Source organism: Mus musculus, chromosome X (genome assembly GCF_000001635.26).
Source record: "Mus musculus strain C57BL/6J chromosome X, GRCm38.p6 C57BL/6J".
Taxonomy (NCBI): domain Eukaryota; kingdom Metazoa; phylum Chordata; class Mammalia; order Rodentia; family Muridae; genus Mus; species Mus musculus.
Genome location: NC_000086.7, coordinates 89,484,400 through 89,497,740, shown reverse-complemented (window position 1 = coordinate 89,497,740; position 13,341 = coordinate 89,484,400).

Below are 13,341 nucleotides of genomic sequence, written 5' to 3'. Positions count from 1 at the left end.
TGGGTTCATTTCTGGGTCTTCAATTCTATTCCATTGGTCTACTTGTCTGTCTCTATACCAGTACCATGCAGTTTTTACCACAATTGCTCTGCAGTAAAGCTTTAGGTCAGGCATGGTGATTCCACCAGAGGTTCTTTTATCCTTGAGAAGAGTTATTGCTATCCTAGGTTTTTTGTTATTCCAGATGAATTTGCAAATTGCTCCTTCTAATTTGTTGAAGAATTGAGTTGGAATTTTGATGGGGATTGCATTGAATCTGTAGATTGCTTTTGGCAAGATAGCCATTTTTACAATGTTGATCCTGCCAATCCATGAGCATGGGAGATCTTTCCATCTTCTGAGATCTTCTTTAATTTCTTTCTTCAGAGACTTGAAGTTTTTATCATACAGTTCTTTCACTTCCTTAGTTAGAGTCACTCCGAGATATTTTATATTATTTGTGACTATTGAGAAGGGTGTTGTTTCACTAATTTCTTTCTCAGCCTGTTTATTCTTTGTGTAGAGAAAGGCCATTGACTTGTTTGAGTTAATTTTATATCCAGCTACTTCACCGAAGCTGTTTATCAGGTTTAGGAGTTCTCTGGTGGAATTTTTGGGTCACTTATATATACTATCATATCATCTGCAAAAAGTGATATTTTGACTTCCTCCTTTCCAATTTGTATCCCCTTGATCTCCTTTTGTTGTCGAATTGCTCTGGCTAATACTTCAAGTACTATGTTGAAAAGGTAGGGAGAAAGTGGGCAGCCTTGTCTAGTCCCTGATTTTAGTGGGATTGCTTCCAGCTTCTCTCCATTTACTTTGATGTTGGCTCCTGGTTTGCTGTAGATTGCTTTTATCATGTTTAGGTATGGGCCTTGAATTCCTGATCTTTCCAGAACTTTTATCATGAATGGGTGTTGGATCTTGTCAAATGCTTTTTCTGCATCTAACGAGATGATCATATGATTTTTGTCTTTGAGTTTGTTTATATAGTGGATTACATTGATGGATTTTCGTATATTAAACCATCCCTGCATCCCTGGAATAAAACCTACTTGGTCAGGATGGATGATTGCTTTAATGTGTTCTTGGATTCGGTTAGCGAGAATTTTATTGAGGATTTTTGCATCGATATTCATAAGGGAAATTGGTCTGAAGTTCTCTATCTTTGTTGGATCTTTCTGTGGTTTAGGTATCAGAGTAATAGTGGCTTCATAAAATGAGTTGGGTAGAGTACTTTCTACTTCTATCTTGTGAAAAAGTTTGTGCAGAACTGGAATTAGATCTTCTTTGAAGGTCTGATAGAACTCTGCACTAAACCCATCTGGTCCTGGGCTTTTTTTGGCTGGGAGACTATTTATAACTGCTTCTATTTCTTTAGGGGATATGGGACTGTTTAGAAGGTCAACTTGATCCTGATTCAACTTTGGTACCTGGTATCTGTCCAGAAATTTGTCCATTTCATCCAGGTTTTCCAGTTTTGTTGAGTATAGCCTTTTGTAGAAGGATCTGATGGTGTTTTGGATTTCTTCAGGATCTGTTGTTATGTCTCCCTTTTCATTTCTGATTTTGTTAATTAGGATTTTGTCTCTGAGCCCTCTAGTGAGTCTAGCTAAGGGTTTATCTATCTTGTTGATTTTCTCAAAGAACCAACTCCTCGTTTGGTTAATTCTTTGAATAGTTCTTCTTGTTTCCACTTGGTTGATTTCACCCCTGAGTTTGATTATTTCCTGCCGTCTACTCCTCTTGGGTGAATTTGCTTCCTTTTTTTCTAGAGCTTTTAGATGTGTTGTCAAGCTGCTAGTATGTGCTCTCTCCCGTTTCTTCATGGAGGCACTCAGAGCTATGAGTTTCCCTCTTAGAAATGCTTTCATCGTGTCCCAAAGGTTTGGGTACGTTGTGGCTTCATTTTCATTAAACTCTAAAAAGTCTTTAATTTCTTTCTTTATTCCTTCCTTGACCAAGGTATCATTGAGAAGAGTGTTGTTCAGTTTCCACGTGGGTGTTGGCTTTCTGTTATTTTTTTTGTTATTGAAGATCAGCCTTAGTGCATGGTGATCTGATAGGATACATGGGACAATTTCAATATTTTTGAATCTGTTGAGGCCTGTTTTGTGACCTATTATGTGGTCAATTTTGGAGAAGGTACCATGAGGTGCTGAGAAGAAGGTATATCCTTTTGTTTTAGGATAAAATGTTCTGTAGATATCTGTCAGATCCATTTGTTTCATCACTTCTGTTAGTTTCAGTGTGTCCCTGTTTAGTTTCTGTTTCCATGATCTGTCCATTGGTGAAAGTGGTGTGTTGAAGTCTCCCACTATTATTGTGTGAGTTGCAATGTGTGCTTTGAGCTTTACTAAAGTTTCTTTAATGAATGTGGCTGCCCTTGTATTTGGAGCATAGATATTCAGAATTGAGAGTTCCTCTTGGAGGATTTTACCTTTGATGAGAATGAAGTGTCCCTCCTTGTCTTTTTTGATGACTTTGGGTTGGAAGTCAATCTTATCAGATATTAGGATGGCTACTCCAGCTTGTTTCTTCATACCATTTGCTTGGAAAATTGTTTTCCAGCCTTTTATTCTGAGGTAGTGTCTATCTTTTTCTCTGAGATGTGTCTCCTGTAAACAGCAAAATGTTGGGTCTTGTTTGTGTAGCCAGTTTGTTAGTCTATGTCTTTTTATTGGGGAGTTGAGACCATTGATGTTAAGAGATATTAAGGAAAAGTAATTGTTGCTTCCTGTTATTTTTGTTGTTAAAGTTGGCATTCTGTTCTTGTGGCTGTCTTCTTTTAGGTTTGTTGAGGGATTACCTTCTTGTTTTTTCTAGGGCATTGTTCCCGTTCTTGTATTGGTTTTTTTCTTTTCTTTTTTTTTTTTTTTTTTTTTTTTTTTTCCAGGAATTATTTTAGATTTATTTGTATGCTTTTCCTTGGCTTGAGCATTTTACTAGTCGGACAGTTTTGTTGGTAACTTTATTATTTACAAATAAAATCACATCAAATCTATCCTTCAGTTTATTAACTGTAAGAATATAGGATTAGCTTTTTTTTTTTTTTCCATTTTTTATTAGGTATTTAGCTCATTTACATTTCCAATGCTATACCAAAAGTCCCCCTTACCCACCCACCCCCACTCCCCTACCCACCCACTCCCCCCCTTTGGCCCTGGCGTTCCCCTGTACTGGGGCACACAAAGTCTGCGTGTCCAATGGGCCTCTCTTTCCAGTGATGGCCGACTAGGCCATCTTTTGATACATATGCAGCTAGAGTCAAGAGCTCAGGGGTACTGGTTAGTTCATAATGTTGTTCCACCTATAGGGTTGAAGATCCCTTTAGCTCCTTGGGTACTTTCTCTAGCTCCTCCATTGGGAGCCCTGTGATCCATCCATTAGCTGACTGTGAGCATCCACTTCTGTGTTTGCTAGGCCCCGGCATAGTCTCACAAGAGACAGCTACATCTGGGTCCTTTCGATAAAATCTTGCTAGTATATGCAATGGTGTCAGCGTTTGGATGCTGATTATGGGGTGGATCCCTGGATATGGCAGTCTCTACATGGTCCATCCTTTCATCTCAGCTCCAAACTTTGTTTCTGTAACTCCTTCCATGGGTGTTTTGTTCCCACTTCTAAGGAGGGGCATAGTGTCCACACTTCAGTGTTCATTTTTCTTGAGTTTCATGTGTTTAGGAAATTGTATCTTATATCGTGGGTATCCTAGGTTTTGGGCTAGTATCCACTTATCAGTGAGTACATATTGTGTGAGTTCCTTTGTGATTGTGTTACCTCACTCAGGATGATGCTCTCCAGGTCCATCCATTTGGCTAGGAATTTCATAAATTCATTCTTTTTAATAGCTGAGTAGTACTCCATTGTGTAGATGTACCACATTTTCTGTATCCATTCCTCTGTTGAGGGGCATCTGGGTTCCTTCCAGTTTCTGGCTATTATAAATAAGGCTGCTATGAACATAGTGGAGCATGTGTCCTTCTTACCAGTTGGGGCTTCTTCTGGATATATGCCCAGGAGAGGTATTGCTGGATCCTCCGGTAGTACTATGTCCAATTTTCTGAGGAACCGCCAGACTGATTTCCAGAGTGGTTGTACAAGCCTGCAATCCCACCAACAATGGAGGAGTGTTCCTCTTTCTCCACATCCTCGCCAGCATCTGCTGTCACCTGAATTTTTGATCTTAGCCATTCTCACTGGTGTGAGGTGGAATCTCAGGGTTGTTTTGATTTGCATTTCCCTGATGATTAAGGATGTTGAACATTTTTTCAGGTGCTTCTCTGCCATTCGGTATTCCTCAGGTGAGAATTCTTTGTTCAGTTCTGAGCCCCATTTTTTAAGGGGGTTATTTGATTTTCTGAGGTCCACCTTCTTGAGTTCTTTATATATGTTGGATATTAGTCCCCTATCTGATTTAGGATAGGTAAAGATCCTTTCCCAGTCTGTTGGTGGTCTTTTTGTCTTATAGACAGTGTCTTTTGCCTTGCAGAAACTTTGGAGTTTCATTAGGTCCCATTTGTCAATTCTCGATCTTACAGCACAAGCCATTGCTGTTCTGTTCAGGAATTTTTCCCCTGTGCCCATATCTTCAAGGCTTTTCCCCACTTTCTCCTCTATAAGTTTCAGTGTCTCTGGTTTTATGTGAAGTTCCTTGATCCACTTAGATTTGACCTTAGTACAAGGAGATAAGTATGGATCGATTCGCATTCTTCTACATGATAACAACCAGTTGTGCCAGCACCAATTGTTGAAAATGCTGTCTTTCTTCCACTGGATGGTTTTGGCTCCCTTGTAGAAGATCAAGTGACCATAGGTGTGTGGGTTCATTTCTGGGTCTTCAATTCTATTCCATTGGTCCACTTGTCTGTCTCTATACCAGTACCATGCAGTTTTTATCACAATTGCTCTGTAGTAAAGCTTTAGGTCAGGCATGGTGATTCCACCAGAGGTTCTTATATCCTTGAGAAGAGTTTTTGCTATCCTCGGTTTTTTGTTATTCCAGATGAATTTGCAAATTGCTCCTTCTAATTCGTTGAAGAATTGAGTTGGAATTTTAATGGGGATTGCATTGAATCTGTAGATTGCTTTTGGCAAGATAGCCATTTTTACAATGTTGGTCCTGCCAATCCATGAGCATGGGAGATCTTTCCATTTTCTGAGATCTTCTTTAATTTCTTTCTTCAGGGACTTGAAGTTTTTATCATACAGATCTTTCACTTCCTTCGTTAGAGTCACGCCGAGATATTTTATATTATTTGTGGCTATTGAGAAGGGTGTTGTTTCCCTAATTTCTTTCTCAGCCTGTTTATTCTTTGTGTAGAGAAAGGCCATTGACTTGTTTGAGTTAATTTTATATCCAGCTACTTCACCGAAGCTGTTTATCAGGTTTAGGAGTACTCTGGTGGAATTTTTAGGGTCACTTATATATACTATCATATCATCTGCAAAAAGTGATATTTTGACTTCCTCTTTTCCAATTTGTATCCCCTTGATCTCCTTTTGTTGTCGAATTGCTCTGGCTAATACTTCAAGTACTATGTTGAAAAGGTAGGGAGAAAGTGGGCAGCCTTGTCTAGTCCCTGATTTTAGTGGGATTGCTTCCAGCTTCTCTCCATTTACTTTGATGTTGGCTACTGGTTTGCTGTAGATTGCTTTTATCATGTTTAGGTATTGGCCTTGAATTCCTGATCTTTCCAGAACTTTTATCATGAATGGGTGTTGGATCTTGTCAAATGCTTTTTCTGCATCTAACGAGATGATCATGTGGTTTTTGTCTTTGAGTTTGTTTATATAATGGATTACATTGATGGATTTTCGTATATTAAACCATCCCTGCATCCCTGGAATACAACCTACTTGTTCAGGATGGATGATTGCTTTAATGTGTTCTTGGATTCGGTTGGCGAGAATTTTATTAAGGATTTTTGCATCGATGTTCATAAGAGAAATTGGTCTGAAGTTCTCTATCTTTGTTGGATCTTTCTGTGGTTTAGGTATCAGAGTAATAGTGGCTTCATAAAATGAGTTGGGTAGAATACCTTCTACTTCTATCTTGTGAAAAAGTTTGTGCAGAACTGGAGTTAGATCTTCCTTGAAGGTCTGATAGAACTCTGCACTAAACCCGTCTGGTCCTGGGCTTTTTTTGGCTGGGAGACTATTAATAACTGCTTCTATTTCTTTAGGGGATATGGGACTGTTTAGAAGGTCAACTTGATCCTGATTCAACTTTGGTACCTGGTATCTGTCCAGAAATTTGTCCATTTCGTCCAGGTTTTCCAGTTTTGTTGAGTATAGCCTTTTGTAGAAGGATCTGATGGTGTTTTGGATTTCTTCAGGATCTGTTGTTATGTCTCCCTTTTCATTTCTGATTTTGTTAATTAGGATTTTGTCCCTGTGCCCTTTAGTGAGTGTAGCTAAGGGTTTATCTATCTTGTTGATTTTCTCAAAGAACCAACTCCTCGTTTGGTTAATTCTTTGAATAGTTCTTCTTGTTTCCACTTGGTTGATTTCACCCCTGAGTTTGATTATTTCCTGCCGTCTACTCCTCTTGGGTGAATTTGCTTCCTTTTTTTCTAGAGCTTTTAGATGTGTTGTCAAGCTGCTAGTATGTGCTCTCTCCCGTTTTTTCTTGAAGGCACTCATAGCTATGAGTTTCCCTCTTAGAAATGCTTTCATTGTGTCCCAAAGGTTTGGGTACGTTGTGGCTTCATTTTCATTAAACTCTAAAAAGTCTTTAATTTCTTTCTTTATTCCTTCCTTGACCAAGGTATCATTGAGAAGAGTGTTGTTCAATTTCCATGTGAATGTTGGCTTTCTGTTATTTATTTTGTTATTGAAGATCAGCCTTAGTGCATGGTGATCTGATAGGATACATGGGACAATTTCAATATTTTTGAATCTGTTGAGGCCTGATTTGTGACCTATTATGTGGTCAATTTTGGAGAAGGTACCATGAGGTGCTGAGAAGAAGGTATATCCTTTTGTTTTAGGATAAAATGTTCTGTAGATATCTGTCAGATCCATTTGTTTCATCACTTCTGTTAGTTTCAGTGTGTCCCTGTTTAGTTTCTGTTTCCATGATCTGTCCATTGGTGAAAGTGGTGTGTTGAAGTCTCCCACTATTATTGTGTGAGGCGCAATGTGTGCTTTGAGCTTTACTAAAGTTTCTTTAGTGAATGTGGCTGCTCTTGTATTTGGAGCATAGATATTCAGAATTGAGAGTTCCTCTTGGAGGATTTTACCTTTGATGAGAATGAAGTGTCCCTCCTTGTCTTTTTTGATGACTTTGGGTTGGAAGTCAATCTTATCAGATATTAGGATGGCTACTCCTGCTTGTTTCTTCATACCATTTGCTTGGAAAATTGTTTTCCAGCCTTTCATTCTGAGGTAGTGTCTATCTTTTTCTCTGAGATGAGTTTCCTGTAAGCAGCAAAATGTTGGGTCTTGTTTGTGTAGCCAGTTTGTTAGTCTATGTCTTTTTATTGGCGAGTTGAGACCATTGATGTTAAGAGATATTAAGGAAAAGTAATTGTTGCTTCCTGTTATTTTAGTTGTTAAAGGTGGCATTCTGTTCTTGTGGCTGTCTTCTTTTAGGTTTGTTGAGGGATTACCTTCTTGTTTTTTCTAGGGCGTTGTTCCCGTTCTTGTATTGGTTTTTTTCTGTTATTATCCTTTGAAGGGCTGGATTCGTGGAGAGATAATGCGTGAATTTGGTTTTGTCGTGGAATACTTTGGTTTCTCCCTCTATGATAATTGAGAGTTTGGCTGGGTATAGTAGCCTGGGCTGCAGTTTGTGTTCTCTTAGTGTCTGTATAACATCTGTCCAGGCTCTTCTGTCTTTCATAGTCTCTGGTGAAAAATCTGGTGTAATTCTGATAGGCTTGCCTTTATATGTTACTTGACCTTTTTCCCTTACTGCTTTTAGTATTCTATCTTTATTTAGTGCATTTGATGTTCTGATTATTATGTGTCGGGAGGAATTTCTTTTCTGGTCCAGTCTATTTGGAGTTCTGTAGGCTTCTTGTATGTTCATATGCATCTCATTCTTTAGATTTGGGAAGTTTTCTTCAATAATTTTGTTGAAGATGTTTGCTGGACCTTTGAGTTGAAAATCTTCATTCTCATCCACTCCTATTATCCGTACGTTTGGTCTTCTTATTGTGTCCTGGATTTCCTGGATATTTTGAGTTAGGATCTTTTTGCATTTTCCATTTTCTTTGATTGTTGTGCCGATGTTCTCTATGGAATCTTCTGCACCTGAGATTCTCTCTTCCATCTCTTGTATTCTGTTGCTGATGCTCAAATCTATGGTTCCAGATTTCTTTCCTAGGGTTTCTATCTCTAGTGTTGCCTCGCTTTGAGTTTTCTTTATTGTGTCTACTTCCCTTTTTAGGTCTAGTATGGTTTTGTTCATTTCCATCACCTGTTTGTATGTTTTTTCCTCTTTTTCTGTAAGGACTTCTACCTGTTTGATTGTGTTTTCCTGTTTTTCTTTAAGGACTTGTAACTCTTTAGCAGTGTTCTCCTGTATTTCTTTAAGTGATTTATTAAAGTCCTTCTTGATGTCCTCTACCATCATCATGAGATATGCTTTTAAATCTAGGTCTAGGTTCTCAGGTGTGTTGGGGTTCCCTGGACTGGGCGAAGTGGGTGTGCTGGGTTCTGGTGATGGTGAGTGGTCTTGGTTCCTGTTAGTAAGATTCCTCCGTTTACCTTTCGCCATCTGGTAATCTCTGGAGTTAGTAGTTATAGTTGACTCTGTTTAGAGATTGTTCTTCTGGTGATTCTGTTACCGTCTATCAGCAGACCTGGGAGACAGATTCTCTCCTCTGAGTTTCAGTGCTCAGAGCACTCTCTGCTGGCAAGCTCTCTTACAGGGAAGGTGCGCAGATATCTTGTATTTGGGCCTCCTCCTGGCCGAAGAAGAAGGCCCAAAACAGGACCTTTCTCAGACACTGTGTTGCTTTGGCAGTTCCCAGGTGGTACAGACTCTCACCTAAGCAGACTAAATTCCTAAGTTCCTTGGAGTCCCGGGACCAAGATGGCGACCGATGCTGCTGTGGCTTAGGCCGCCTCCCCAGCTGGGTGGGCACCTGTCCTCCGGTCCGGAAGGTGGCCGGCTGTCTCCGGCCCACACAGGGTGCTGCCTCAGCGCCCCTGTGCCTCCGCCCGTTCCAGAAGCTGTCAGGTTCTCCGGCGCACCCTCTCACCCGTTCAGACCAACCTCCCAAGTTCGGCGGGTCTCGGACCAAGATGGCGACCGCTGCTGCTGTGGCTTAGGCCGCCTCCCCAGCCGGGCGGGCACCCGTCCTCCGGTCCGGAAGGTGGCCGGCTGTCCCCGGCCCACGCAGGGTGCTGCCTCAGCGCCTCTGTGCCTCTGCCTGTTCCAGAAGCTGTCAGGCTCTCTGGCGCACCCTCTCACCCGTTCAGACTAATTTCCCAAGTTCGGCGGGTCCTGGACCAAGATGGCGACCGCTGCTGCTGTGGCCTAGGCCGCCTCCCCAGCCGGGTGGGCACCTGTCCTCTGGTCCGGAAGGTGGCCGGCTGTCCCCGGCCCACACAGGGTGCTGCCTCAGCGCCTCTGTGCTTCCGCCTGTTCCAGAAGCTGTCAGGTTCTCTGGCGCACCCTCTCACCTGTTCAGACCAATTTCCCAAGTTCGGCGGGTCACCGGTTTTTTTCTGTTATTAACCTTTGAAGGGCTGGATTCGTGGAGAGATAATGTGTGAATTTGGTTTTGTCGTGGAATACTTTGGTTTCTCCATCTATGGTAATTGAGAGTTTGGCTGGGTATAGTAGCCTGGGCTGCAATTTGTGTTCTCTTAGTGTCTGTGTAACATCTGTCCAGGCTCTTCTGGCTTTCATAGTCTCTGGTAAAAAATCTGGTGTAATTCTGATAGGCTTGCCTTTGTATGTTACTTGACCTTTTTCCCTTACTGCTTTTAGTATTCTATCTTTATTTAGTGCATTTGTTGTTCTGATTATTATGTGTCGGGAGGAATTTCTTTTCTGGTCCAGTCTATTTGGAGTTCTGTAGGCTTCTTGTATGTTCATAGGTATCTCTTTCTTTATATTTGGGAAGTTTTCTTCAATAATTTTGTTGAAGATGTTTGCTGGTCCTTTGAGTTGAAAATCTTCATTCTCATCCACTCCTATTATCCGTAGGTTTGGTCTTCTCATTGTGTCCTGGATTTCCTGGATATTTTGAGTTAGGATCTTTTGCATTTTCCATTTTCTTTGATTGTTGTGCAGATGTTCTCTAAGGAATCTTCTGCACCTGAGATTCTCTCTTACATCTCTTGTATTCTGTTGCTGATGCTCAAATCTATGGTCCAGATTTCTTTCCTAGGGTTTCTATCTCCAGTGTTGCCTTACTTTGAGTTTTCTTTATTGTTTCTACTTCCCTTTTTAGGTCTAGTATGGTTTTGTTTATTTCCATCACCTGTTTGTATGTTTTTTCCTCTTTTTCTGTAAGGACTTCTACCTGTTTGATTGTGTTTTCCTGTTTTTCTTTCAGGACTTGTAACTCTTTAGCAGTGTTCTCCTGTATTTCTTTAAGTGATTTATTAAAGTCCTTCTTGATGTCCTCTACCATCATCATGAGATATGCTTTTAAATCTAGGTCTAGGTTTTCGGGTGTGTTGGGGTGCCCTGGACAGGGCGAAGTGGGAGTGCTGGGTTCTGATGATGGTGAGTGGTCTTGGTTCCTATTAGTAGGATTCCTACGTTTACCTTTCGCCATCTGGTAATCTCTGGAGTTAGTAGTTATAGTTGACTCTGTTTAGAGATTGTTCTTCTGGTGATTCTGTTACTGTCTCTCGGCAGACCTGGGAGACAGATTCTCTCCTCTGAGTTTCAGTGCTCAGAGCACTCTCTGCTGGTAAGCTCTCTTACAGGGAAGGTGCACAGATATCTTGTTTTTGGACCTCCTCCTGGTCGAAGAAGAAGGCCCAAAACAGGGCCTCTCTCAGAAGCTGTGTTGCTTTGGCAGTTCCCAGAAGCTGTCAGCTTCTGTGGTGCAGACCCTCACCTGTGCAAACTAAATTCCTAAGTTCCAGGGAGTCCTGGAACCAAGATGGCGACCGCTGCTGCTGAGGCTGAGGCCGCCTCCCAAGCCAGGCGGACACCTGTCCTCTGGTCCAGACGGTGGCCGGCTGTCTGCGGCCCGCCAAGGGTGCTGCCTCAGCGGCTCTGTGCTTCTGCCCGTCCCAGAAGCTGTCCGGTTCTCTGGCGCACCCTCTAACCTGTTCAGACTAATTTCCTAAGTTCCGCTGAGCTCCGGAACCAAGATGGCGACCTGTTGTAAAGTTCTTACTCAATTTATGATTAGGATTTATGTTTGAACTTCTAGTGAACTTTTGTAAAAAGAAAAAAAAAGGCAAGCTTGGAATAAATGTGATCTATTCTCCTGGAAAAGGTACAAAACTAGGAAACATTACATTGGGGGAGATAACACTGGGACCACAATACTGAGAGTAAAGGCATTCAAAGTAAGCCATTGGGAACAAGAAAATTGTTACATGAAAGCATGAATAGAAGGAAAATGCAGAGTCAAATGGCTGAGAAATTATAAGACAACTTAAAAAAATAAGAGATAAATATGCAGAATATAGAGGGAAAGAGAAAAAAGAAGCTGCAGAGAGAGCATAAGGAGCAGGCAGACGACTTCTCCTTACCATGGGACAGAACAGGTCCTTCCTTCCTTCCTTCCTTCCTTCCTTCCTTTTTTTTTTTTTTTTTTTTTTTTTTTGAGACAGGGTTTCTCTATGTAGCCCTGGCTGCTGTCCTGGAACTCACTTTGTAGACCAGGCTGGCCTGAACTCAAAAATCCGCCTGTCTCTGCCTCCCTAGTGCTGGGATTAAAGGCGTGTACCACCATGCCAGGCCTAGGTCTTTTCTTAGTATCAAGGCAGACTTAGTCTTACTAAAGAGAACAAAGCTTTCTTTTTACAGACTTGATTTTAATTCATTTAGCAATAAAATGGTAGAAGCTTTTACTTTCTCTATACAATAAAGATTGGAGCTCATTTTTTATTCAGAATAAGTGAGTTCTTTCAGCACTGGAGCTTAGTCTTTTGCTCAATATACATATGGAAGAATGTGTGTGTGTGTGTGTGTGTGTGTGTGCGTGTGTGTGTTTGTTAAGTAACTAATTATGAGATATGTATGTAAGGTGAACCCAACTGGTTTGAATGGAGATGTATGAATATGTAACTATAAATTTGTTTTAATGTTTGGGATTTTCTTTTAGTTCTTTGCATATTCTAGATGATAATTACATGACATAGGATTGCTTCTTGAGTTACTTAAAGCTTTCTTTATCTCACAGTATCTTTTTAGTTTCATGAGATCTCCTTGATGATTGCTATTTTATTTCAAGTGTTATTGAAATCTTACTCATAATCCTTACCTGTACTGACAAGTGGAAGCATGCTCCATATTCACTTTCTCTAGCATTTTGGAGGTCCTTAAACAGGATCTCTTATTGACTGATAGAAGAATTTTAAACTATTGTAGTGACTTTAGAAATCATTCTGCATGTTTCAAAAAAACAAAAACAGAAAAAATAGAAATAAAGAGAGTGGAAGTGCTACTACACTTCTACTACAAAGACAATTGCACATTTATGTTTACTGTTCTTCTATTCACAATATTCAGGAAATGGGATTGTCCTATATCTACATCAACAGATGAATGCTGTAAAAGTATAAAAAGAAATAAATGACAGTATTTGCATGTAACTGGACAGAACTGAAAAAAAATAGTTTAGTAGGGTGACCCAGATATATAAAAGCAAGCACCATATATTCTGTCTCATACACAAATCAAATAAATCTTCTGTTTCATAGGTTTTACTTAGAGCACAAATAGAAACAAGGAAATTAAAAGTGTGGTGTTATGTAAGGGAGGACATACTACAGGAGGGGATGATAGTAGATTACAAGTAGTGAGGTGTTATCAGTGAGAGGTACTGGAGTACAGGGGGATGTCAAGGAGTAAAGGGTAAGGGTAGCCCTAAGGAAAGGGCCATGAAAGCCATACAAATGCATATTACTTCACAATCCAACTTAAAATTGACAAATGCAATTATATTAGAACACTTGGGAAGTGAAAGAAAAGGGGGGAGTACTGAGAGCCAGGTTAATAAAGGGGAAGTACAGAAAAAGGTGAGAAGAGGTGGTAGTAGATGGGTTTCTCCAAACCAAAGATCTATGAAAAAGCCTTATTGACACTCACTAGTTCAGAAGATAATTTCAAATAAACAACTTTTAAAAGGGGAGTTAAAATAGTTATCCTGTGTTGGTGTGTTGGTAGACAATGTAGCTTCCAGGAACATGAGTTACTAAACAAAAATCATA